Source organism: Molossus molossus, unplaced genomic scaffold (genome assembly GCF_014108415.1).
Source record: "Molossus molossus isolate mMolMol1 unplaced genomic scaffold, mMolMol1.p scaffold_m16_p_12, whole genome shotgun sequence".
Classification (NCBI taxonomy): domain Eukaryota; kingdom Metazoa; phylum Chordata; class Mammalia; order Chiroptera; family Molossidae; genus Molossus; species Molossus molossus.
This window is the reverse complement of record NW_023425347.1, coordinates 24,495,409-24,519,133: the sequence shown is the minus strand read 5'-3', so window position 1 is coordinate 24,519,133 and position 23,725 is coordinate 24,495,409. Positions and strand designations below refer to the sequence as shown.

At 40.3% G+C, this 23,725-nt stretch overlaps 1 protein-coding gene across 11 annotated transcripts in view; it reads right to left on the bottom strand.

The window, feature by feature from the left end:
* ATXN1 (ataxin 1) overlaps positions 1 to 23,725 on the bottom strand; it is a 393,782-nt gene that overhangs the window by 240,592 nt on the left and 129,465 nt on the right. For all 11 annotated transcript variants that reach the window (XR_004959025.1, XR_004959022.1, XR_004959024.1 and 8 more), the window contains one exon: positions 2,135 to 2,262. The gene's annotated coding sequence lies outside the window, so the exon portion shown is untranslated. The remainder of the gene's footprint in view (positions 1 to 2,134; positions 2,263 to 23,725) is intronic.

Below are 23,725 nucleotides of genomic sequence, written 5' to 3'. Positions count from 1 at the left end.
GGCACCTTCCTGCTGTGGTCTCCAGCCTCTGCTGAACACGGTGCTGCCGTCATGATGTCTAGTCATGCTCCTGATGTTGCGCAGGTGTGTGTGTGTATACACACACAAAGAGATATACACACATGTATATACACACCCATATACACGTTATTTCAACTAATGGGCAGTATAACCTCAGATCCATGCTTAGTGAAGGGTGTTTATTAAATATCTATTTATTTCTTTTTTTTTAATCCTCACTCGAGGACGTTTTTCCATTTTTTTGTTCAGATAGAGAGGGAGGGAGAGAGAGAAAGAAAGAGAGACAGAGAAACATCGACATGAAAGGGACACATCGAGTGGCTGCCACCTGCACGACCCAACCAGGGCCAGGGACAAACCGCAACTGCAGTACATGCCCTTAGCGGGAACCGAACCCGGGTCTCTCGGGACCGCAGGCCAACGCTCTAACCGCTGAGCCCAAATTGGCCAGGGCTCCTTTTTTTTTTTTTAAATCCTCACCTGAGGATATTCTTTCTACTGAATTTTAGAGAGAGTGGAAGGGAGGAAGGAAGAGAGACAGAGACAGAGAGAAACACTGATGTGAGAGAGACACAACAATTGATAGCCTCCCGCACGTGCCCTGACCAGGACCGGGAATCAAACCTGCAATCCAGGTATATGCCCTGCCTTGACCGGAAATCAAACCCGTGACCCTTTGGTGCACAGGCCAACACTCTGTCCACTGAGCCACACTAGCCAGGGCTAAATACCTATTTATTCTTATTTAAAAAAACAAAAACTATGTTTTCTAGTGAAAAAGTATTGCTATCCAACGATCTCATTGTTGTCTAAAATACTTTGCCATAAAAGGGGAAACACCTGACATTCCCTAGGATACTTCCATACCTTCCTGATTTAGTATTACTTCTCAAATGTCAAAAACTGGTAAGTTTCATGCATACTACTATCTATAGTGGGAAGGTTCTTAAAAACAGTATGATTTATAAATAGAGTGCCTCCCTCCCCTCAAAAACCACATGGAGATGCCATTTCTTATAATCAGTTGGCAAAAACGTTTTGTTTTCAAAATTTTCAGCACTGGTATAATTGTATGAAATAGGTACTCTTATACATTGCCTCTGGAAATATAAACTGGTATGACTTCACTGGAAAGTAATTTGGCAGCAAGTAGCAAAAGTCTTAAAACTTGAAAACTCTTAAATTCAGCAGTTTACTGCTAAGGAAGTATCCTAAGGACCATAAACACTGGCAACTAATATAGAGCTATAAGAATATTCTTGGTAATATCAAAGCAAAAAAAATTAGAAGCTAATTAAATGTCCAGAGAGAGCAGTTTGATTAAATGTATTTTAGGATATGCATTCAGTGGAATACTATATAATCATGAAAAATAATATTGCATATAAGTATCTGTTGCAATGAAAAGATATTCATTATTACATTAAGAGGAACAAAAATGTTAGATTAAGGTTGACAGGATATATTATATGGTTCCTTACTACCATCCGATGGTAGTCTTGCTAGCTGAATTTATAAACTAACCATCATCAGAATCATCCCTTTCTTTTTTTTTTTTTTTTATCCTCACATGAGAACATTTTTCAATATTTTGTTCAGATAGAGTGAGAGGGAGGGAGAGAGAGAGAGAGAGAGAAACATCGATGTGAAAGGGACACATCAAGTGGTTGCCACCCACATGACCCAACCAGGGCCGGGGACAAACTGCAACCGAGGTACGTGCCCTTAGCGGGAACCGAACCCGGGTCTCTCTGGACCGCAGGCCAATGCTCTAACCGCTGAGCCAAACCAGCCAGGGCGAATCATCCCTTTCTTATCAACAGCTTATCATCCACCTCAGTCAGTGATCTCAACATAAACAAAAGTAACTTTCTTTCCCATAAGTAAACAAGAGTTCCATTTTTATGAAAGAGACAAAGAATAAATAGGTGGAGAATATGTGAATCTACAGATGTATGTTTATGTTGTGTGTTGATAAGTGTGTGAGTGTGTGTGTGTGTGCGTGTGTGTGTGTGTGTGTAGGAGAACAGGTATATATACATCCCCACCGCTATCCTGGGGATTTACAATTAAATGGTAGTTATTTTTGGTTAAAGATCTGGGAGATATTTACCTGTACCATGTGCTTTCATCACAATGGAGACACATAAGCAGTCAGTTCCTTCCCAGTAGATCTTTTTACACGAATGTTGCTTGAGCAGAAAGGGTGGCAGTAGAAAACTCGCTGTAAAATGCCTAGACCTGTAAGTATAAAAACAATATTCAAACTGAGTGAGGAGTTTGCTGTGGCCTTCATTCACATTAACTGAAGTCAGAGAAAAAATAAACTCATTTCTCTCTCTCTCTCTCTCTCTCTCTCTCTCTCTCTCTCTCTCTCTCTCTCATACACACACACACACACACACACACCCTCTACAGGAGTGAGAGGGTTCCAGCCAGGGGTTGCTTCCCATTCCATCTTCTGACCTTAAAGGCATCACCAGCAAAATGAGCTTGTTCCTTCCTCTCCTTCCCTGCCTAATGATTCCAACACTTCAGAGAAATAAAAAATAGTTCTTCTCCAGAAAATTTCAGGAACATTGCTGAATTTGATACTAAGATTCCTTTTAGCCACAAAGTTAAGCAAATTCAATACATGTATTTACCTTAATAGCCTGACTTTCACTTTCAAAACTGTAATGCCCATTGATGACTCAGGTAAAGCATGGTATCATTGATAACTTTGTTCTTGGCACTGTGCTAATACTTCACACACATTACCCCACTCCATCACACCCTGTGAGGCTGCTAGTAATCATTATTCTCTCTAGTACTAACTGAAAAACAACAGATGGACAGCTCGCAGATGTTAAAGCCAGTGTTTAAGCCAATATAGTTCACAGAGGCTATGCTCATAATTCCAGTACTGTCCCACCTCTCCAAAATTGATCTTGCTCTCAACACACCTGTGCTTACTGTAAAAAGTTAAACATCAAATTGGCATCATCTGATTCTCCCTCAGAGTTGACTAAAGTGTCACCTACAGCTTAGCATTGCTCTCTTTGGATATGATTGTCCTTTGATTGTAATTCCCACGCCAAACTGAAATCAACATGTTCATATTACAACGCAGGGTAAATTTCTAGTTAGTTTAGTAAATTAAAAACATCAACTAATCCCAAATCCAGGTGCCAACGCACTGAGGAAAAACCTAAAATCCAAGTCCTACCTAAACGGTTAAATTTTATTAGGAAAAGGTCAGAAAATAAAATCAAGAGCCATATGTAACTCCCTAACTTAAGATACCAAAATAGTGAGAGAAATCGCTATATATTATAATACGTCCATGTTGTAAAACATATGTGTTTACCTATTTACAAGTTCTATACACTATATATAGGTCTTAGAATCACTGCAACACAAAATAGATGTGAGTATATTAAGACGCCAATAAAATTATTACTGGGTCACATGTTGATTTCCCTTTTGTACACCTGTATATATGTAGGTATGTATGTACACTGTTCTGATGATGCCCCTGGGCCTTTGTGCATGCTATGCCCTGATTAGCATAGTTTTGATTAGCATACTTGTCCACTGAGCTCAGATTCTTAACATGGTCCCCAGGCTAAGTGTAGTTCAGCCCTCATGTTCTTTTCCAGCCTGCACTCCTGCTTTTCTGCCTTACTGTTAAGTACTTAAAAGCACTTTGCCCTCCTAGGCCTCGTTGCCAAGACTTCTTCCCAAGTCACCCACCTCTTTCATCAAATGACCTTGTATCGTTTCTCCTTCGGCTCTCAGCTCAGTCCTGTTCTCCTCAGGGGAGCCTTTCCCCGCCTCCTCGGCCAGGTTACTAGCTCCTCCTACATTTTACAGAACCATTTTCCTGTGTTATACTGCTCACCTTTGAGGTTTTACATTTTTGTTAGATTCACTGATTAAGCGTGTTTCCCCCACTAATTAGTCCGCTCTAGGAAGGCCGAACGTGTGTGCTCTTGTCTACCCTTATATCCTCAACATTCAACACAATGCTTGGCACACTACGGGCACCCAATAAAAAGCCGCTGAAGGAATAAATGAGGGAGGCAGGGAGGGAGGGAGCCAGGGAGGGAGGAACAACCCTTATCATAATTAGTGTTTGTTGAATTAATCTGCTGATGGATTTTCACAGAGTACAAAGTCTGCATTCCTTTGAGCAGCACGCAAGGCTCTAGTGGCCGGACCCTGCCAGCCATGTCACTCCTCCAGCTGCACTTGACACTCAGCACCTCTGAATCACTGCAGCTCCTGACCCGCCCTGCCTTGCTTGCACCCGTCCTGTCTCCACACCCCGCTCTACTCCGTCCCGCTGCACAGCACTTCTTCCCAAACTCATTCTTCACGTCTCAGAGTGAGGGCTGTTTCTCTGCAAAGCCCTCTCCGATACCTTCTGGGAAGCTGAGGCCCTCTTCTTCCAGTTTCCTACAACACTCTGTACTTATCCCCATAAAAGCAATTATCATGTTTTCTTGCCCTTGTGTTTTAAGCAAGTTCAGCTCTCTCAATCCATCTTAAGTCCCTTAAAGGCAAGGGAGGGGGACTGTCTCATTACACTATCCCCAGAGTTTTAGCACAGCAGCCTAGAACATGAATAGCCAATAAATAACTATCTGATGAATGAAAAGAAGCTATATATACACACATACATGTTATCGATCATACATACATATTTCATGTGTGCAAAGCTCTACAGCTGACTATTTAAAGTATATGAATATAGTAAGTTTTAATTATTATTAAATATAATGAAGCATAATGGTTATAAATTTGTCTATAAAATGGGGATGACACCTACCTCACAGAGCAGTTGGGACAATTATTTCATATATAAGTAAAATGCTTAGCACAGAGCCCAGCACACTGGAAGTTATGTTGAATTTATAATTTACGCTTCAAATTTAACAGTTTTATTTTATAATATTTTCCCTATTAAATAATTAATTAATATTAGTATCTCTGTAAAGCCATTAAAATGGCTAAAGAGGCACTCAGCAAACCAAGGATAGCAGCAAGTCTTACTGACTACAGCTGAAGGACAAACCATTGTTTCAGTCATCTTCAGTGTATGTGTTGAGGTACAAAGCATCAACAGAGAAGATGTATATTGCTATTAAAAAATTCTCTATAAAATCTAAATGCCAGAAATACCAAATATTATCATTCAAATGTCATAAATGTTTAGCTTAAATAATTAGAAGTGTTTTGTGCACATTAATTCTTTTGCTAAAAAAAACAAGATGGAGATACATATTCATTTCTTTTAATGAATGGTCAGAGTAATATAACTTATAAATAAATATTATGTATTTGTCTAATTAATATGCCATAAAGTGTTTGAATTAATAGCAAACACATTTCACATGTCATCCATTAGATGCTATTTTGATTCAGAGTTGTCGAAATTTAATGAAATGAACTTATGCAAAGGGGGAAAAAGAGGCAAGACAATTGTGCAACAATATTTTTTCTTTTGGAAAAAATAATGTAAGAACGAATTGTTTATAAATGCCACCAATGTACAGTTGAGCAGAATGAATGGGTAGTAATTTAGTCTACAAAGCAAACTTATAATTTGGTCCTATATTGCTCTTCTTTACACACTGGCCAAATTTAAATAATGACTATAATATACTTTGTGCTGTTGAAAGATAGGGTACTATCATTACTGCATTTTGAGATTTCTATTTTCAATTCATCTTTACCTTTCTGATAACTGATAAAACCCAAAGCAAGTCAGATTTCTAAGGAGCTTAACCATTTCCTGAGAAGTATGAGAGCTACAGAGGGGAAATATTATGAAAATGCTAAATTCTTAACTTCTAATTGTTTTACCACTAGAACATTACAGTGTGTTTAAACCAAATTACAGTTCTATTCATTGGCCACACCACTGACCAGTTTATTGCAAATATATTGTTCTCTGCAACGTAATTAAGATGCAAAGGTAGGGCAAATTTAGCCCCCCCAAAAGTCTTATTTATTTAGATAATATTTTATCAAAATTTAGTATTAATCTCATGAGAATGCTAATGTGTGTGTCATAAAATCTGGTGAAATCTACAAATATAAAGCAATATTCCTCTTTCTTTATGCTGATCCCTCGATCTGAAATGTCCTTCTCACTCATTCAAATGGTACTCTTCCTTTAAGATTCAGCTCAGATGTCCTTTCCTCTGTGAAATGCTCCATGTTTATTGTATTTATCCTGCTGTCTAATGATCTGTTTCCTTCTCCAGACTGTGGGCTCCTTAGAGTCAATGACCAGGTCTCTGCATTTTTCATAACCACCTACACAGTTCTTTGCACATAAAATATTCTCAGTAAATACTGGTCCCATGTGTCAATGAATACATACACTTTGATGCTCTTAAGACTAAGGTGAAGAAAATGCCACTCTTAAGACTTAAGGTGAAGAAAATGCCACTAATAATGATCTAAAGTTAAAGGTTAAAGTAAAAAAAAATTTCCATTTTTAGTGAAATGAAACTCTTAGCTTTTTCACTTCCAGATGCATCAGCATTACATAAAAGATGTTGAAACTATTTCGGAAAATAGACATGCTGCACATTTTCCTGTCTGAGAATTAGTCTGAAAAATACCAGCTACACAGGGGCCTCTGGGTATTCTCATGACAAACATTCAGTTAGGTATTGATTCCACACACTCATTTAATGGAAATCGAGACCGAGACTCAGCCTCCACAACACCAGCACACCAGGCATTATTCTTTAGCTGCTTAAGAATAAGATGATGGTTCCCAGGAGAGGTGTGCCCGCCCCTCCCAGTACTGGCCAGCACTTCAGTGATGATGAATCTTAGTGGCAGAGAACTTCAGTACTCAAAGAAACACACACCAGTGCCGGATGATGTTTTCCACTTTTATTGTAATTCTTATTCCCACATGGACCACTTTCTCACGTATCTACTTTTCATTTTTCAAAACCAAACCTTTGAGCCTGTGACAACTTGCCTGGCTGAGTAATATATTACATCATCATCCACATGCCAAATCCTACCTCACTCAAAAGGCCAGAAGAGAACAGTGGGCAGCAAACGAACAAGTTTCTCATCATAACCTATCCAGGCTGATCGTCCACATGCAAAACTATTAGTCACTGTTGGGACAATAAATATGGATTTTCCGAGAGGTCAGCAAGCCTTTCTTCATGGCCCTCTTTCATCCATGCCCCACAATTTTCTAGGCGTTCAGTAGAGAGGAATACAGAGGGCTTCTGTGTCTTCTACCTCAGTCCTCTGAGCAGCTGTCAGCCTCACCCTGTATCCTCAGCCACCCAAATGACCCCAGGCACTTCCCTGTCAGACCACACCTTCTAACCACTCCTGTGTGATGTCAGACATGGGGGCTATAAAAGGGACTATGATATGAAGTAGTACCATTTGGGAGCAATAAGGGAACATTTTGGCTTATATTATCACCTTAAAAATATTGTATTTTTAAAATGTAGTCTACAACACGATGACTATAGTAAACACTGCTGTATTATAGGCGAAAGTTGTTGAAAATGTAAATGCTAAGAGTTCTCTTTAGTAGAAAAAAATTTTTTTTTCTTTTTTTTCTATTTTATATCTACATAAGATGATGGAGGTTAATTAAACTTAAACTTATTGTGGTAATCATTACATGACATATATAAGTTAAATCATGTCGCTGTACACCGTAAACTTATACAGTGCTATTATATTATATCCCTCTCCCTTTAAAATCCTATGGGAAATGAGGTCAGAATGCACTTCCACGCCCAAAGGACCAGGTGGAGGTTGCAATACTACAGCGGCACAAAGGCGCTCTTTCCCAAGGCAAAACAGGGATGAGGGCAAATGCGCTCCACAATCAGGCACAGAGCACAGAAACGCTAAACATTTATTATAAGATCTTGCAAAGGAGCTGTTCCAACAGGCTGGACCACCCACCCACACGTACATCTCAGCTGCTCCTCTCCTGCCTTTACTGCCACCCTCTTGCCTTCCCACCTCGTGATTGGCTGTCCTGCAGGCTATGGCCACACCTCCAGGGCGCTGAGCGGAGGAGGGACCGCTGGCTCTGACCCGCATCCTCCTCCTACCGCATCTGCATCCCAGCACCCATAGGAGAGTACCACCGATCAGGGACATGAGCCCACAGAGGCTTTGTGGCAGCCTGCCAGTGGCTGAGCTCCTACTCCTTTCTACAAGAGGCATGGTGAGCAAATTAGAGGTTATAAACACCTCCGGTGGAAGGAGGAAAATTCCTTTGGGCTTTATAAGGGAACTTCGTCAGCGGTGACTGTCTCCAAAGTACAAGACAGATGTGCTCACCCACGCCTCAGCCCTGCTGGGCATGTGGGAGTGCACCTTTGAAAGCTGGTCACCATTATGGTGGCGGTGCGGGAAAATGTTTCTTTGAGAAGAATGTCTCTCATATTTGAGGACATTGCTGGCCCCCTGATAAGTAGCATAAAGTGATTTTCAAGGTAAGGTTGGAAGTGAAATATCCGGGCTTCTAACATGAGTTAAAGTTTTATTAGGAAATCAGGAAAGCACACATCTCTGGCCAGGGACAGCAAAGAAAAGCAGCTGGGTTCTAAATGGTGCTGAAAGTAGAAGCCAGCAGTCTAGGATTAAGTAAAAGAAGTAAAGTCAATTAAGAATGATAGTTTGATGCATGTTAGGTAGCTCCTCACTCCTTGCAAAGGCTGGGTGCCAATATGGTATGGTTTTAATATAACAAGCCTCCAACAACTCACTGGTACCTGAAACTCCATAATTAATTTTACTTTGGTTTAAAGATTCTCTCTCTCTCTTTAAATATCAGAATAATTATGCTACCTTGGAAGTGAAATATCCAGATATCCAAAAAGAGAAAATAAATAGAAAAGGCACACACACACACACACACACACACACACACGAAAGAGAACAGGTGTTGAGACTACACTGAGTATTAATCCTAGCACCATCCATCTTTGTAACTTTGGGGAGGTTATTTATTGGCTTGACTCTCAAGTTCATCGGTGTGAAATGAGACAAACATCTGTCTCAGAAGGGTGGTACAAAGCTAAGTTCAATTATGTATATGAAACTATATGGGGCCCAGACCACACACATGGTAAATATTCAAACAGTAGTTTTTCTCTCCTTTATTATAGAGCAGGTCACGAGAAGGGAACAATTGAGGACAATGAGAATGCTGGCTTCCTGATGTGGAAACAATGAGAAGATCAACAGAGATGGGGATGGGGGTGGCAGGAGAAAAGGGCACCTGGAGCCTGGTGACAGAATCTGTTTCACAAATGTGGTGAGGTCATCTCTGCTCCAGGGGACATGGCTGCTCCAGGTCGACATTTATTTGTAAGGTTGACTGGCTGGCAAGACTGTGATCTTAGAAACTGGCCTGCACCCAAGAGCCAGGCCTCATCTCCTGGGGAGATGAAGTGTTGATGTACATCTGAACAGCTGTACTACAGATTCATCTGCAAGGGAGTGGGAGCAGGTGAAGCTATGACCAGGTGGCAGGCAGGCAAGCCAGCCAAAGAAACTAAGTGCAGCTTCTAACTTGCTGAAGCCCAATCATGCCAGTCAGAGCCCACTGACCCACAGTTCAGGTGACTGGAATTGGAGACCTTGCTACTGACTTACCAAGAACCACCTCACAACAAAGTGTGTAGCCAAAGGTGGTTTTCTTTTCCTTGCATCAGCACCTCCACACTTAGGGATCATCCTGTATCTCACCCTGGAGAGCCAGTCATCACCATCTTCCAATGCGTGCACCAAGCAATCTCACCAATCGCTCAGGTGAATGGACCAAACACAGGGGGCTAGAAATGGCAGTAGGAGAGGAGGGGCTCTAGAGCAGGCTGACACAGAAATATATTTTTAGGTGGTGAACACTTTCAAAATCTAAAAGGTCGCTACACAGGAGATGACCCCTCCAAATATTTCCTTCTATAATTGCTGCCCATAAAAACAAGCTTAACCTGAATGAATAGGAAAGAGAGAAGTATTTTTAATGATAAGCAGTAACAGCCAATACATGTAACAGTGACATCTTTTTAGAAACATTATTAGGTGAAGACACCAACCCTTCTGTTCCCCCAAAAGGCCTATTTAGAGCACCAGCCATGTGCAGGACACATTTGGGAGATCACCAATGTTCACTGACTGTTTACTGCTGTGGTGTTGTTACTGGAGTGTGATGGAAATAGTTTTGCCTTGGGAAATTTTCAAAATGCAAAACTGGGGAAACAATAATATACATGCATGTATATCTTTAAGAGGTTTATTGTAGGTTTTTTTCTTATGCTGTTGCAGTGAATTACTGGCCATGATTTTCTATTAAACAACCAAGATAAATAATTTTGCAACCATTCTTTCTGTGTATTATCTGTAATGCATTTTAAAATTCCAGCTGACCTTTCCCTGGTATACTTTTGAATCATTTCCTCCTTCCTTCCTGCAGTGAGCTGTGTGCACAAAGAATACAGCATTTTTAATATTAGTTTGGGCAAAACCACAATGAAAGGTAAATAAAAGCATAATACAATGCTTCCCAAGCCAAAGGGACTGATTTTAGAGTGTACACATTACTGATTATGTTCCATCACTACAGATCATTAAAAGTTGACTATATAATAATACTAAATAGCAGGCACAACTTTTTGAAAATTTCTCCCTGGTATTAGCTATGCAAAAACCGACTGAGTGTTCAACGCTCATCAAATTCATCTCTTCTTAAGAGCAGTGTATAATAAATGGGTCGCCTAAAAGGAATGCTTTGAACAGAATGCTTCACTATTGTCTGATTATTCTAAATTTAAAACTCCAACAAAGGAGAGGATTATTCTTCTTGAGGTTCAAAATTCACGAGGATTTGGTAATGAAATTCCTTTAGGAGAGCAAATAAAAAATTGCTATCTACAGGCTGCCAGTGTTTTATGTTTGTATAGTGTTTTTAAATCAGTCACCATTCATTCAACAACAAATGTTTGTTTGAATAAGAGAATGAAAGAAAAGGCCTCAAAATACTTTACAAGTGTAATCATCTATAAGTTATGAATCAGGCAGCAACTTTAATCATCCCCAAGTGCACTGGCTGAGGCGAGCTAAATGTCAGCTCTCACCACACAGACCAATGCCAGACCTGGAAACTGAAGTCATGTCCTTTAATTCTTAGAAAATGGCCCAGCTGTTAGAGCCTGTTGCTTAGCTGCCTCACTGCAAACTCACAATACAATTTGGAATGCCTGCTATCTAGGCCAGGTGAGGTAAGATTAAGGAAGCATAACAAAGCTGGGTTTGTTCCTGAAATTATAGATAGTCCAAAAAAGAAAAGAAAAAAGGAAACCCCCCATCAAAATGTAAAAAATAAAAGTGAAATGATTAATATCAATGCTTTCACTCTAATGAAGCCCACAGAGAAAATTACTCAGAGCTAGAATTGACATTATACCGAAAATAAGAAAAAAATCTGAGAGGTGGAGCCCAAGGCTCCCCAGGGGACTTCGAGTTTATTCTTCAGCAACACTGCTAACACCCATCTTTTCCATTCTGACCTTCTAACAGGATGCAATCCAAGAACCCACCAGACACTTAAAATATTTCAATAACAGAGGAGAAATACAACTAGAAGTCTTTTTGCAAGTGGAATCTAGTCTGCAAGCAGAAACTTCTCATGCACTTCAGAGTGAGGGTTCTCAAAACATAAATCTTCAAGTTCTCAAAATCTTTGCCAAGGGAATTAAGGGAATTAATATCACCCCACATGAAGCTGTTCTTTGTGAGCTAAGCAAAAGCACCTGCCCCAACATCTATTTTTCTGATGCCAGAGGAAGGTGAAGCAGAGCTGTCCTGACCCACATTGTAAAGTAGGTAAAGTGTGTCTACAGAATCCCTCCTCTTTTGTCTGCTAAGGTACCTCCTCCCCCTTTGTCTCCAGGGGTTTCTGCTCTGTAATTCTTTTCTACCCCTTCCCTGCCAACATTAACAACAGTGAAACATTATATTGTTTCAATATGAATACACACTTTGGTCTTTGTTTTTCCCCCTAAACAATAGTCCTTTAAACCTTTAATTTTTTAAATTGAGGAATCAAAAGCTTTATTTGCCTTTAAATTCCAGTATTAGCCAGCAGCCAATATTCTGAATTAGGAGACAGTGTAACTGCCCTTACATTTATTTTGCTTCATCTTAATGCCTGCCATAAAGATGGAAACATGCTGAAACCACAAGCTGAGTTCATACTGCCCTGTGACTGGGGGCAAACTCGGAGCCTGAGTTATGCATTTGTAAAGTGGGAATTATTATCATATAAGGCAACATAATATACTAATTATGAGATAATGAATATAAAGTTGCTGACACCTTGCTGTCTTAACGACTACATTACTCTCAGAAAGAACACCGAGGTTCTAGAGCAGGTTAAGTGCAGCTCAGGTTGACCCAGCCAGATAGGCTCAAGTTGCCTAGAATTACTAGAAACTGAAAGAGCCTGATTCTTACTGTTTCTAGGAGCTTGTGGCCTCCAGCCATGGCGCCAGGCGCCCCCTAAAGGCAGATCTGAGGTTGGTCCTTCTCCCATTTACCTTTCTCCTTTTCCTGCCTAAGAGCATCTAAGGCCTACCCACACCTCTCCTCCACAAATGCCAATTACCATGCAGCACAATATCAATGATGTAAGTTACATTTTATGACAACAGTAAATTCCGTTTTATATGTTCAGGCTTCCTATTTTATGATGCATGTAATTGCAGAATTTGGGAGCCAGAATGGACCTTAGGGAGATCTCTTACTCTCACTCTTTCATCTCACAGATGCAGTAAAAGGCTTACAGAGGGTATGGTTTTCCCAAGGCCACAGAGAACTAGTTTGGAGCAGAGCTGGGGATATACAGGCTGCCCGCGATCCCCGCACTGCTCCCAGGCTATCCTACGACGCTGTGCGCTTCGACAGGGCCGCAGGGACACAACCCCTTCTCCCTCGGGTTGCAGGACCATTTGCTCACCATTCAGAATCATTCAAGGAGCATAGAAAGAGGTATGGCACTTGGGTGAAAGGGTAAGCACGGGGACAGAAATGCTGGAGCTCTAGGTTAAGCAACTTTTGGATGATATGATCTTTAGAAAAACTTACAGAGACTTCCCGTAAGAAAGTCAATATAATGCAGTTAAAAAATTTTGTGTGTGTGTGTGTGTGTGTGTATGCATGTATGAGACACAAGGATGACCCTCAAGGCTTACTAGTTATGTGGCTCTAGGACAAGTTATAGAAACTCTAGGATAAAATATAGAAAAGAGTCTATATTCCCTTAACCATGAAATGGGCATGATGATGACACTAATTTAAGGAGTTGTGGGATTAGGTGAAATTACACATTAATAACACCCAGCACAGCACATTTACTTAATTAATATTCAAACAATATTTCTTTACTCCAGAATCCTTGCATAGTGCCACTAAGAAAACCTCACCTTTAAACATATGTGGAGGGTACCTGGATGGTGAAAGGTGTTTCCAAGGCCAGGTCTGTTATTTCACAGATAACCTTGGAAAGCATGTTGCAAAGTGTCAGAATCATATTCAGGTATAATTTCAAAATAGAATGTCAGTGTCTAGAATAGGAAATCTAAGGAAGCGTGGCAAGACCAAGTCTGTTTCTTTCTGACATTTCAAACACATGAAAATGGACCCATCTACCTCAGGCAACCATGGCCAGTTGTTAGGAAACACCTCTTGCTTTACATAAAAATGTGTTAGAAGAAAACAAAGATACCAGAGGTCAAGGATATCCCCAAATGATTCCTCCTTGATCCGATGATAGCTTCTTGCTTACTTTTCACATCCAAAATACATATCTAAGAAACCGACCACAGACTATACCGTGGCCAACCATAGAACGCAGCTCACGGCACGTCCTCTGGGCACCCACGAGCCGCTGTGCAGCGCCCAGGGCTGCGGAGGAGAAAGAAGCGCCCAGTCTGTGGACAAATGCCCCTCAACCTGTGGTCAGCGCAAACTGTACATGTATCTTCTTATCACGTCCCCTCCCTGTATAATTTATTCAGTAAATGTGAAATTAAAGTCTGGAAAGGAAAGAAGTCAGAAGTTTGTGTCTTTTTTTTGAGAGAGGGGAAGGAAGGGAGGGAGAAAGAGAGAAACATCAATTTGTTACTCTACTTATTTATGAATTCACTGGTGGCTTATCAGATGTATGTGCCCTGACTGGGGATCGAACCTGCAACCTTGGTGTATCAGAGCTACCAAGGCCAGGGCCAGGAGTGTGTCTTATGCTAGCAACGGAAATCCAGCCGAAACTGCTAGGTGCGCAGTGACATTTCAGTCGAAGCCACCGCTTGCCTGCAGCCCGCGCATTAGCCCAGGTCTGTTCCACTCGGCAACATTGCCCGCTCTCTGTTCTAGGACTGACTGTGACCTGGATGTTTTGGCAGGCTACACACACATCCCAAGGTCTCCTTTTCTCCGAGTCACCTTTGATAACAATACCTGAAGCTAGACCAGTGAAAGGGGAGAAAATGCTAGTCAATAAACAAAGCTGCTCTGGACCCATTACGTGCCTGGCCCACCCTTACCTGTCTGCACTCGACCCCTATTTTGTTGCTTCTGACTACTCTGTGTTCATGTGGAGGGGGCTATCCCCCCCCTCTTATTCAGACATGTGACACTATTGTTCTTTGTTTCCTTAAAATAAGTTGGCATCCTTGCTCTCCCTAGTAAGAGAGGGCCTACAAGAATCGCCGAAGATTCTGGGGTAAAACAATCACCACTAGGCTGAAACACCAGGACCCAGCTGGCAAGGCCTCTGGGAGAAGTGGGCACCACCGTGGACCATAAACATGGTCACAGGTGAAGCGACCGGCTGCTGCGTGGGTGTTCTTCTGTACCTAACTGGACTATGCAGCATGACACTCCTGGGACCAGTACAGTGACAATTTCTGTGAAAGCCGAACTTTTACAAGTTACTTTGTGCTGAGTGTCCTGGGGGAGCACATTATTTCAGAGAACTCCATAAATGTTTTGAAAAATTCAGTCACTTCTGTCCGTGTTTTGAAAATGTAGACATTTGAATATCAGATTTTCTTCAAGAAGTCTCTCCTCGACCCCTCCTCTCTCTGCCTTGAGAGCATATAACCACTCCCAACATCGGTAACAAGAGAATATCATCCCAGGGGAATATGGACCAGTGCAGGAAGACAGCGAGGAAAGCAGACATGTGCCACCATCATGAACACATTCTTGCTAGACAGGCCATAGGAAACAGAACGTAAAAGTCTGACTCAGAGACATAACTCGTGATTCTCCTTCTTGAAAAGTGGTGCAGCACTGTGAGAAGAAAATGAGAAGAGATCTTCACGGAAAACCAGTAAGTCATAGTCCAGGACTGGAGCGTAAAATCTGTGGGGAGGGCTGGCCAGGAAACAGACACTCTGGCATGCAGAAGGCGCAAGGTAGAACTGCCTGAGGTTATGCAGTTGGTGGGTCTCCAGACACTGCAGGGCTCTGACACCAGAAGGATTCAGTCGCCATTACAGGCGTGGAGGGCTTGGAGTGAAGTTAGGGTGAGAGAGAAATCCAGGATTAGAAGGTGGTCTCACGGACAGTGGCTTCACCCAACACAATGCAAAAACCATGGAGAGAACACCAACACAGCTGCCCACGGCACCAGCTCCCTCCTCCCAGTCTGTACAGCTGATGGCATGCATACCTACCTTGGTAAATGTACTTTTAAATGTACTTTTTTAAAGAACCAAGCTTCCAGCTTCAGACTGTGAGAAGGAATCAAAACTTTTCCAGAAGGTACAGGAACCATTTGAGAACAAATTCCAGACCAGGTAATACCTTTCACCATTCAATGATGAGTGAATAAAAAATATGCAACATTGGTGACTTGGTGGCGAAACAACAAAAAACATCTAAGAAATGAAAGAAGGTAATTTTTAAAGAAGATTTACTATTGGAAACAGTAATAAGTTTCAGACAAGATATGACTTTCTTTGCAAAAAGAAGAAAAAATCCTGACTCTGAAACAAGACATGAAAGATAAGTTATAATAAGTGAATGAAACCAGAAAGAAACCGACTGAATTACAAAACAAAACAAAACAAGAATTTTTCAATTACCAATTTCAAAAGTGTAACTGGAAGCTATATTAGGACCAAAGAAAAGGAAAGACTACACATTAGTGATGTGAAGAAGAAACTTAAAAAATACACCATTGGCGAGCAAAAAGACAGATCCTAATGGATACTGAAGATAGAATAGGAAGCCAAGACATTTGTGATTCCTGAAGTGGTCAGAACAAATATACCACAGAAGCAATTATTAAAGCTATCATGTAAGAAAATTTTCTGAAGTGAACCTGAATCCCAGGCAAACAACAACAACAAAAACAAACTCACTCTGTACAAGAAAAATATTAATGAAAACTGGCATATGCGCGCGCGCGCGCACACATACACACACACACACAAATGAAAACTGTCATCTATTTACCTTCTGGTGAAAGTTGAATTTTGAGGCCAAAGTAAGAAAATCCTTAGCATCAAATGAGAAAGGAAAATAATATAGGTGCCCAGGGCAATAAGATGGGGGAAAATTCAGGCCAGCGTTTGACAGCAGAAGAAACAAAACAACAAACTACAGCTCTGACAGCCAAGGGTTTGAATCAGTAATCCTAAGCCACTCAAGTTTTCTGTTGTGGCACACGAGCTGTAAGTAAAAAAGGCATCCTTGCATGAAAAAGATCAATAAAACAACTGACTCATAAAGACATTTTTGAAGTTCTGTAGTCAACCAAAATTTTAATTACAAAAAATAAAAAATAAGGGGTTGTTGTGCTTTGAAGTAGTTTATCATATACAATCAAACCACATAAACAACTAACAACTACTTATAGTTAGAAAACAGAATACAGGCTATCCAGTTAATTCTTATAAGAAAATTTGCATGATATTACAAAATATAATAAATTGGACCAAAATGCCTATATGTTTATCTTTTAAAAGGCAAGAAGAATCCCAAAGGAGAATAAAACTGTGTTAATTTCATCCTACACAAGGAGGAGGTACGCTCAGTAAGCTTCTTGACATTGTTCATACAGAAATATAGGTATATTTTATTTAAAATTAATAAAACTAGAAAATTAAACATACTGTACAACTTGAAAATTGTTTAAGAATAAATCATATCACACACAATGGAAAATGATGGCAGCATCGAGGAATAATAAAAGGAAACAGAATGAAAAGATGACAAAAAATAGAGCAAGGATATCAACACTGAAGATAGGTATTAATTCTCTTTTCAGAAGCACAAGAATCTCAGGTGGAGTCATAAATTACACATGACCTCCATGTTAGCTGCCAGAAGCCCACAGAAGTCTCAAGAAAAAGGACTGGGGCAAGGAGTACCCGAAAACTATACATTAAAAAGCGAGAGTTATATGTTAATATAAACTCAGAATGAAATATTTAAAGCTTTAAACAGGAATGTCAAGGGGTACATTTCAAAGAAAAGTTAAAATGGTATGTGTCAAGATAACACAGCAGAGAAATGTATAAAAGAAAATAAGCAGATACTGAGAGACATGCAATAGTGTTGAAGTCTACCTTCTTGCTTTTTGTCCTTGAAAAAATAAGCGGATAAAAATTTAATAAGGATATCGAGAAGCAGGGTAAAATAATAAATAATGCTGATCTGAGGACTAGTCAAAACTGATTACTAGAGCACTCATTTTTACACAGGGGCTCATGGGACATTAACAAAAACTTTGGGACCTCAGAGAAACTTGACTCCTCTAAGTATTCTGTGACCACAGTGCAATAAAACTCCATATTAATAAACAAAAGCATTAACAATTCAAATAAACATGCACATTTTAAAAACATTCTTCTAAATAGGTATAGAGTCTAAGGGATACTAAATTATGCAATTGCTGACTGAATCAAAGATAAGGAGAACTTTGTGTATCAAATGTAGGAAACCTATACTCAGAGGCAAACACCTTAAATATTTTCATCATTAAGAAAACTTAAAAAGGATTCAACTCAAGACATTAGACAAGGGAAATAAACACAGGGAAAGTAAAATGAAGGTAGAGCACACAAAAATAATGACAGAAACAAATTTAATTATGTAAATAGAAAAGATTTCAAAAGATGGTCCTCAAAAATATCCAAAAATAAAACAGATTTATTGGTAGCTAATCTGATGTTTCAAAGAAAGAACAATTAAACCAAACTAAAAACAAGAAGATAAAATAAAAAATAGTAAGGATGTGTGTGTGTGTATTTTACCCTCGCCCGAGGACATTTTTACATTGATCTTCAGACAGAGCAAGAGGGAGATAGTGAGGAAGAGAGCGAGAGAAACATCGATGTGAGAGAGACACATCAACTGGTTGCCACCCACACGACACCAACTGGGGCCGGGGACAAACTACAACCCAGGCATGTGCCCTGAGTGGGAACCAAACCCAGGTTTCTCTGGACCCCAGGCCAATGCTCTAATCGCTGAGGCAAACCGGCCAGGGCAGGATATTTTTAATTTTATAAATATGTAATATTTGACCCTATGTTAATAAAATTGAAAATACAGAAATAGAAAGATTTCTAGAAAAATAAAAATCTGTAATATTAATTTAAGAAGTAAAAATCTTGATAAAAATTACTATAGAAAAATATTTTGGGGGTGGGGGGACATTAATAATTAAATGACAACAACAAAAAACAAATCTGAGTCAAATAATTGGGGAACAGGTGATTTCAAATCTTTCAGGAATGAACATAATACATAAATTACAGCATCAATCCACAGCATCACTGGCTCAATAGAAAATATACAATTATTAAAGACATTTTATAAAATATTCTGTGGGAAGGGGTGCTGAAAGTTAGAATTGTAGTTATTTGCCACAATAAAAAATATCTGCCACAAACCAATAGCCACTAACATATTAAAAGTTAAAAACAAGCATTAATAATTAAATTCAGGAATGAGGTCAACTATACCTGCTCTACCATTATTATTTAAACATGGCATTGGGATGTTCTGTGAGAAATGAAAGTTAAAAACATTAAAATGTAGGACATAATATTTTCATTAGAGATGCTACTATCACCTATTTAGAAACATATATGTATATGGTTTTTCTGTAAATCAGCAATAAGCTGAGAATATAAAGAAAAAGATCAAATCACAATTATAACCAACAATGTAAAATCTCTAAGGAAAATTTAGCAAGAACTACTAAAATACTATAGAAATAAACAATGCTTTACTAAGGGACAGTGAATAAGACTATGTACATTAATCAAAAATTTCAAGAGTGTAATGAATCCAGTTTTCTCCAGATTGATATGTGATCTATGACAAATAAAATTTATTTTGAAAAGGTCTTTCAAACTGACCAAATTTGTCTACAGACACATGGAAGAATAAATGAATAGGCTAAAAATTGCTAAGAAAGTTTGAAAAAAGAAAATTATATGGAAGAATCTAAGATTGCTTATGTTATAACTTTAGAACCCATGTTAAAATTCAAAACCACAAGGATCAAGAGAACAAAATATAAAGTTCAGAAGTAGATCCACATTCATAAAAGTATGTAGTACATGCTAAAGGTTGATGAGAGGAAAGAATATTACATAAATAGTGTGAGAATAACTTATGCACTTTTGGGCAAAAGTTTGATTCTCATACCTTAGATCATCTATCAAAATAAACTCTACATATAACTATGATATAATAAAAGAACTAAAAATGATAGATGAGTATTTGTTTCATTCTAGTGAATGGGAAGACTTTTCTAAGTATAAAAGTAAACAAAATATATCAATATGTTTTTAAAAATATATATTTTCAAAAAATTTTAGAGAGAGGAAGAGAGAAAAGAGAGGAAAACATCGATGTGAAAGAAAAACATCGATGGGCTGCCTCCTGCACACAACCTGGGCACGTGCCCTGACTGGAATCATACAGGTGACCTCTTGGTGCATGGGACGACACTCATCCAACCGAGCCACACCTCATTAATATGTGTGACTACACAAACATTTTGAACATTTGTACATCAAAATTACTTGGCATAAAACTGAAAGGAAAATATCAAACTGGATTTCCGGTCAAGATGGTGGGTAAGTAAACGTGGTCTCGCCTCCTCCCACAACCACATCAAAATGAAAACTAAACTACAGAACAACCATCACTCAAAACCACCTGAAATCGAGCTGAATGGAAGTCCTACAACTACGGAATTAAAGAAGAGGCCACACCGAGACTGGTAAGAGGGGCAGAGACAAGTGGAAGGGCTGGTCCCACACCCACGCGTGGAGGATAGAAACCAAGAGGGACACCTTAGCTGGGAAGGTCCTCCCTGAGAAGTGAGGGGTCCCTGTCCCACACCAGGCTTGTCAGCACAGGGTTCCAATGTGAGGAAGAGAAGTCCTCATAAGTTCTGACTGTAAAACCAGCGGGAACTGAGGCTGAGGGAGGCTGTGGCTACTGGAGTCCCAGGCAGCTCCTCTTAAAGGGCCCGCACACAGACTTACTTGGACCCGCTCCCTCCAGGCTCCAGCACAGGGGAGGTAGCTTGAAAGGCACCAGAGACATACTGGGAAGAACTGAATTGTTTGGCATCAGGGCAGAGCTGGAGAGGCAGATTTCTCCTAAACTGACATGCTGACGGAGGCCGTTGCTCCTTTGGTGAGCCCTTCCCTTACAGGGCAGGCAGACAGGAGCCATATCTGGGACTCCAGCAACCTGGCTCACACTGGTAGCCCCGCCCTGCTGACTCCCTGAGGCCCCGCCCGACCCAACTTTCAGGCCCACCCAAGCTGTTGCCAGTGGCTTTACTAGAGGATTGGCCTATCTGGCTCCTGCTTGTTTTTCCTAAATTCTCTCAAACAAGCATCATCTGGCCTCAGCGAGCCCCATACCTCTCACTAAGTGGCCCCAGGCCCAGCACTAGAAACAGCCAGTCTTGGTTCACAACTTGGCTTTGCCTGGGTCCTCCAAGCCCAGCACAAGAAGCAGCCATCTGTAGATCGCTTTGTAGCTTACACCTGGTGGCCCCAAATAGAACACAAGCAGTGGCTGACCTGGCTCCAGAGCCATCACACTCAGTGGACAGCCTCAGACCATGCTGAAGCACCACCACCCAACCACTTCCACAAGCAACGCAGTCAAGGAGTGGACTCAGTGGGTACCAGAGCCCTGCTGTAGTAAATCTTGCTCTGTGTGGTGGGCCCCTACACAGCAGGTCCTCCAAGGTAATCAGAGGTCAGTGGTGAGTGGGTACAGCCAATCCTTGCAGCCTGAGTAATTCCCTCCCATTAATGTGCCAACAGCAATCAAGATTCAGTTACAACAGAAAGGTGTATAGTCCACATGAGGGATGCACCTCGAGGGCATAGCTGAGGTTATCAGGGCGACTGTGCCACTGGACCCTACAGGACACCTACTACAAAAGGCAACCCTGCAGAGCCTAGGAGACATAGCAACTCTACCTAATACATAGAAACAAACACAGGGAAGCAGCCAAAATGAGGAGACAAAGGTACATGTCCCAAATGAAAGAAAAGAACAAAAATCCAGGAAAAGAACTAAATGAAATGGAGATAAGCAATCTAACAGATTCAGAGTTGAAAACACTGGTTATAAGGATGCTCAATGAACTTAGTGAGGACCTCAAGAGCACAAAAAAGGACCAGTCAGAAATGAAGGATGCACTAACTGAAATAAAGAATAATTTATAGAGAATCAATAGTAGAGTAGGTGAAGCCAAGAAGCAAACCATCGATTTGGAATAGAAGGAAGCATAAAATGCCCAATTAGAATAGCAAAAAGAAAAAAGAATCCAAACAAAAATAAGGATAGTGTAAGGAGTCTTTGGGACAACTTCAAGCATCATAGGGGTGCCAGAAGGAGAAGGGAGAGAGCAAGAAATTAAAAACCTATTTGAAAAAATAATGACAGAAAACTTCCCTAACTTGGTGAAGGAAACAGAAATATAAGTCCAGGAAGCACAGAGAGTCCCAAACAAGATGAACCCCAAAAGGCACACACCAAGAGGCCCACATCATAATCAAAATGCAAAAGGTTGAAGACAAAGAAAGAATCTTAAAAGCAGCAAGAAAAAAGCAGTTAGTTACCTACAAGGGAGCTTCCATAAGACTGTCAGCTGATTTCTCAAAAGAAACTTTGCAGGCCAGAAGGGAATGGCAAGAAATATTCAGAGATGAAAGGCAAGAACCTACAACCAAGATTATTCTATCCTGTAAAGCTATCATTTAGAATCAATGGACATATAGAGTTTCCCAGACAAGAAAAAGCTAAAGGAGTTCATCATCACCAAACCAGTATTCTATGAAATGTTGAAGAATCTTCTTGAAGAAGATAAAAAATATGAGCAATGAATACATATCTATCAACAATTAAATCTACAAACAAAATGAACAAGCAGAACAGAAACAGACTCATAGATACAGAGAACTTTTTGATGATTGTCAGATGGGAGGGAGGTTGGGGGGATGGGTGGAAAAGGTAAAGCGATTAAGAAGTACAAATTGGTTGTTAAGACTGATGAACTTCACCCTGTCTGGTTTTGCTCAGCGGTTAGAGCATCAGCTGGTGGACAGGAGAGGCCAGGCTCGGTTCCTGCTAAGGACACGTACCTCATTGCAGTTTGTCGTGGCCCCGGTTGGCGTCGTGTGGGTGGCAACCACTCAATGTATCTTTTTCGCATTGATGTTTCTCTCTCTCTCTCTCTCTCTCCTTCTCTCCCTCCCATCTGTCTGAAAATAAATGCAAAAATGTCCTCAGGTAGGGATAAAAAGAACAACAACTGATGACCCTCAAAAAGGAAGAGTGGAGTGGGGCGGGAAGGGATAAACCAAAGAACTTATATGCATGTATGCATAACCAATGGACACAGACAATAGTGTAGGGAAGGCAGGAGGGGGGTGGGATCAGGGAGGAGGGGATCAACAGGGGAAAGGGGGGGACATCTGTAATATATTCAACAATAAAGATAAGTTTAAAAAATAAATAAATAGGAGTGGGGTTGGAGGAATGGGTGGAAGAGGTGAAGGGATTAATAAGAACAAATTAGTTGTTACAGAATAGTCACAGGGATGTAAAGTACAGCATAGGGAATACAGGCAATAATATTCCAATAACTATGTATGGTGTCAGATAGGTGTAAGATTTATCGAATGGTCACTTAGCAAGTTATGTAATGTCTAATCACTGAGGTATACACCTGAAACTAATATAACAATGTATGTCAACTGTAATTGAAAAATATTTTAAATTGTTTTAAACTGTAATTGAAAAAAATGTATCTAATAATAAAAAAGGATAATCTCCACCCCCTCCAAAAAGAAAATATCAAAGAGGAAAAAATATTTGTAACATCATTGACAAAGAGTAAATATCCTTAATTCAAAATGAACATATAAAAATTATGTGAGCCCTGGCCGGTTTGGCTCAGCGGTTAGAGCGTCGGCCTGCGGTACAGAGAGACCCGGGTTCGGTTCCCGCTGGGGGCACGTACCTCGGTTGCAGTTTGTCCCCGGCCCTGGTTGGTCGTGCGGGTGGCGACCACTCGATGTGTCCCTTCACATCGATGTTTCTCTCTCTCTCTCTTCCTCTCTCTCCCTCCCGCTCTGTCTGAACA